The following is a 5044-nucleotide window of genomic DNA, read 5'->3' on the forward strand; positions in this document are numbered from 1 at the left end:
ACACACACACATACATACGTATATACGTGTATATATATATATATATATATATTTTTTTTAGATGGAGTCTCACTCTGTCACCCAGGCTGGAGTGCAGTGGCGCCATCTCAGCTCACTGCAAGCACTGCCTCCCAGGTTCACGCCATTCTCCTGCCTCAGCCTCCCCGGTAGCTAGGACTACAGGCGTCCACCACCACACCCAGCTAATTTTTTGTATTTTTTTTAGTAGAGACGGGGTTTCACTGTGTTAGCCAGGATGGTCTCGATCTCCTGACCTCATGATCTGCCCACCTTGGCCTCCCAAAGTGATGGGATTACAGGTGTGAGCCACCATACCCAGCCGAAAATGGCATTATATTATACATGATTTTCCACGTTCTGTTTTTCTTAACCAAAAATCAATACCTAGTTGAAATCCCTGCAAGTTATTACAATTTTAAGTCCGGTGTTTCTGAATACACAAATCATGAATGTACTGCCTGATGAGTTTCCACAGTGAATATACCCATGTAACCAGCACCCAGATCAAGACATAAATTATTACCGGTGCCCGAGAACTGCTACCTCTCCCAACATGCCTCCTCCCCTTGACCTCCCACCTCCACAAGGGTATCCATCCTCCTGACTTGTAACAGCATCAATTTCTTTAGTCTGTTTTGTGCCTTACGTAAAAGAAACATTCAGTACAAACTTTTTTGCACGTTATATTCTTGACATTTATAATGTTGTTGCATGTAGTTGTGGCTTGTTCGTTCTGGTTGCGGTATACTATCCCATTATGTGACTATACCAGAACTTATCGATCTATTCTCCTTCTAATAGGCATTGGGGTTATTATAGCCAGTGCTGCCATGAACATTTTTGTTCATTAATTGATTATTTTTAATGGCTGTATAATATTCCTTGCTATGGAGGACCACCCTTTATTCAGCCATCCTACTTTTATTAGGTGTTTACTTTGTTTCCTGTTCTTGACCACTAAAGCAAAGCTGCAATAAATATTGTATATATGTCCCTATGTAGAGATACTAATCTATCTCTACTAATGGAACAATGTATTAGTCCGTTTTCATGCTGCTGATAAAGACATACCCGAGACTGGATAATTTACAAGGAAAAAGAGGTTTAATGGACTTGCAGTTCCACGTGGCTGGGGAGGCCTCACAATCATGGCAGAAGGTAAAAGGCACATCTCACATGGCGGCAGACAAGAGAACTTGTGCAGGGAGACTCCCGTTTATCAAACCATCAGATCTCCTGAGACTTGTTCACTTCCACAAGAACAGCATGGAAAGACCCGCCCCCATGATTCAATTCCTCCCACTAGGTCCCTCCCACAACATGTGGGAATTGTGGGAGCTACAATTCAAGATGAGATTTGGGTGGAGACACAGCCAAACCATATCAGACAGATTGCAGGAAGTCAAATTGCTGGTTAGGGTAGTAATTGCCTTTTAAAAGTAAATGCTGTTGCTTGTTTTTAAAACAAAACAAAACAAAACAAAACCCTGTGACAATGCCATTACTGTCAGCAACACCTAAAAATTCCCCTTTCCCTCATCTCTGCCAGCATTGGATGTTAGAGTTCTTTCTGTGTTTTGTGAATCTCATGAGTATAAAATGATATTAGCATGATATATTCCCTGACCACTAGACAATTTAAGCACCTTTTCATGTGTTTGGACTTGTTCTTCATATTTTTTGCTCATTTTTTTTCTTTTGGTCTATACATCTTTTTCTCATCAATTTGTAAGATATTTTTGTGTACTGTAGAAATTGACCCTTTAGGCCAGGCACAGCGGCTCATACCTGTAATCCCAGCACTTCGGGAGGCTGAGGTGGGGGGTCACGAGGTCAGGAGATCGAGACCATTCTGGCCAACATGGTGAAACCCCTTCTCTACTAAAAATACAAAAATTAGCTGAGCGTGGTGGTGTGCGCCTGTAATCCCAATTACTCAGGAGGCTGAGGCAGGAGAATCGCTCGAACCCGGGAGGTGGAGATTGCAGTGAGCCAAGATTGTGCCACTGCAGTCCTGCCTAGGCGACAGAATGAGACTCCATCGCAAAAAAAAAAAAAAAAGGAAATTAACCCTTTATTATACATTTTTGTCCACATCTATTGTTTATTGACTTTGTTCATGTTACCTTTTGCCACTGAGAACTCAAAATAAAACCCACACCCCCACTAACCAACTGAGTGGAACTCCTCTTGGCCAAGGGCACCCCAGAAAGACCTTAAAAACTGTGTTCCCTGCCATGAGAGATGGGAGGTTGGAAACATCTCATTATACCATCTCCCTCTGCAGTTTAGACGCAACAACTAACCAAAATTAATGCTGAAATAGAGATCATAAGACTGATGGAAGGGACTCTCTGTGGCAATAAGATACCAAATTATAAACGAGACCTAAAGCCACGCCAGGCAAGGGTTAAGTCACACGCTCCTACACTTAAAGAATCAACTATGGGCCGGGCGTGGTGGCTCACACCTGTAATCCCAGCACTTTGGAAGGCCGAGGCAGGTGGATTGCCTGAGGTTGGGAGTTTGAGACCAGCCTGACCAACATGGAGAAACCCCATCTCTACTAAAAATACAAAAAAACTAGCTGGGCATGGTGGCGGGTGCCTGCAATCCCAGCTACCGGGAGGCTGAGGCAGGAGAATCGCTTGAACCCGGGAGGTGGAGGTTGCAGTGAGCTGAGATCGAGCCATTGCACTCCAGCCTGGGCAACAAGAGCGAAACTCAGTCTCAAACAAAAAAAAAAAAAAAAAAAAAGGAATCAAGTATGTTCTAACTATGTTCTAATTGCCACAAGGATTTTTCTTTTCCCTTTTATTCTAGCAACTAAACAAGCACTGGTTTTGAGATAAGCAGTGTTGATGCAATTGCAGCTTACCCACCACCAAACACTAACTGACCCCCCAACCCTCTGTTCTACCAGCCATCACTTCAGCTTTGATAGGGCCTAATTGTTATCCATTTAAATATTAAGTCTGCACCCCAAAGTGAACATAGGGTGTAACCTGTTCAGCATAAATCTTTGTTCCCTACTCCCTCGAAGTGTCTGCTGGAGGCTACACTTCGCAGCCTGTGGGATAGCCAGCCTGCAGGCTATATAACCCTTTATAAGAAATAAAGTCTCCTTTCCTGTCTGAGCATGAAGACTCATGCCTGTAATCTCAGAACTTTGGAAGGCCGAGGTGGGCAGATCACCTGAGGTCAGGAGTTCGAGACCAGTCTGGCCAACATGGTGAAACCCCGTCGCTACTAAAAATACAAAAATTAGCTGGGCATGGTAGCACATGCCTATAATCCCAGCTACCCGGGAGGCTGAGACAGAAGAATCGTTTGAACCCGGGAGGTGGAGGTTGCAGTGAGCCGAGATCACACCACTGCACTCCAGCCTGGGCGAGAGTGCAAGATTCTGTCTTGAGGAAAGAGAGGAGAGAGAGAAAGAAAGAAAAGAAGAAAAAGAAAGAGAAAGAAAAGACATGAGGCGAGGCAAGCCTCTTGCAGATAAGGTTGATTAAGACATGCCCAGAAAGGTTGGGCATAAGGGAGACAGTGCAGGAGAAAAAAATTCTCCAGCTGCCTCTGAGGGGAGTGCACTGCGGTGTCTTAAGGAGGGTGACATACATAATTCATGAGGTTAGGGGAGTGTCCACATGTGCAGGGTGGAATTTAAGAATCACAGGCGTAGTAAGGGGTTATGCTAACGCATACATCACATGAGCAGAAAATGGCAGATAAGCCCCTCCTTGGGCGGGAAGTTTAGTAAAGATGGGTCTGGTCTTGTGCACATGTGGGTGATAGGGTTAACTCCTTTGAGTGAGATTTATGTTGGGATATTGCTTATTTTAGTTTTTCAAGGTCCTGCGATCAGCGAGTATGGTGCCTTGCGTAAGATTTATTGGGGGTTGCTGTTTATCTTAGTTTCTTCAAACAGCTTGCAAGGTCTGGTCAGTATGTATGGAAAAATACATTAGTGGGCGTGGGCCAAGTTCTATCCCTATGGCCTCATAGGTACTTATTCAAAAAAGCCTATTTACTGTTGCAATGTATCTGGTATCCAGTCTCCTTACCAAATATTGTTACTCTAAAAGTTTTTTAATAGAATTGTTACAGTAGGTAGCTAGTCAGACATAAACAGGACAGGAGAGCACCCCACCCCTTCCCCGCCAACCACCACCAGGAATGTCAGATGTCAGGTGACCATCAGGTCATGGTCAGCCGGTTAACTGTCTCTCTAAAATAATAATTGGTCACAGCCAGCACCAGGGAAAAGCAGTTTCCCAATAGATAAAAACACCTGAAACTGATGATCAGCGGTTTCCCAATAAGAGCTCAGGAATTGGGCGAGTGGGCTGGAGCATGTGCATTAAGGGGCAAAATGGAGGAGTTTAAGTGGTATATGACCTTCTGGGGGCATTCTATTGGTAAAGGGAAGAACGCCTCAGGTGAGCATGCGTACACCTCCAGTAAACACACTGCGCATGCTCACCTCCCAATTGCTGGCAGGCCACCGCGCATGTGGGCAGCCCCCCTAAGGGAAGAATCAAGGGGAAAAGGATGCAAGATGCGGGAAGTAGGCCAGCATATACAACCCCAAGTCCAAGGTGAAATGAGGCACTTGACCTCCAAGATGCCCCCTTGGCCCTCTTCCAAATACTTTACTTTCTTTTCATTCCTGCCCTAAAGCTTTTGTTATTATTATTATTTATTATTATTGAGACAGGGTCTCACTCTGTCGCCCAGGTTGGAGTGCACTGGCGCAATCTCAGCTCATTGCAGCCTCTGTCCCCACGGGTTCAAGCAATTCTTGTGCCTCAACCTTCCGAGTAGCTGAGATTACGGGCACACACCACCACACCCAGCTAATCTTTGTATTTTTGTGGAGACGGGGTTTTGCCATGTTGCCCAGGCTGCTCTCAAACTCCTGGACACAAATGATCTGCCCACCTTGGCCTCCCAAAGTGCTGGGATTACAGACGTGAGCCACTGCGCCCAGCTGGCTCTAAAGATTTTTTTTTTTTTTTTTTTT

General features: G+C 44.8%; 1 pseudogene; it reads left to right on the forward strand.

Moving 5' to 3' along the window:
- Positions 1 to 4393: 4393 nt before the first annotated feature.
- LOC116812279 (HAUS augmin-like complex subunit 1) overlaps positions 4394 to 5044 on the forward strand; it is a 4210-nt pseudogene continuing 3559 nt past the window's right edge.

This window comes from Hylobates moloch, unplaced genomic scaffold (assembly GCF_009828535.3).
Source record: "Hylobates moloch isolate HMO894 unplaced genomic scaffold, HMol_V3 SCAFFOLD_7, whole genome shotgun sequence".
NCBI lineage: Eukaryota > Metazoa > Chordata > Mammalia > Primates > Hylobatidae > Hylobates > Hylobates moloch.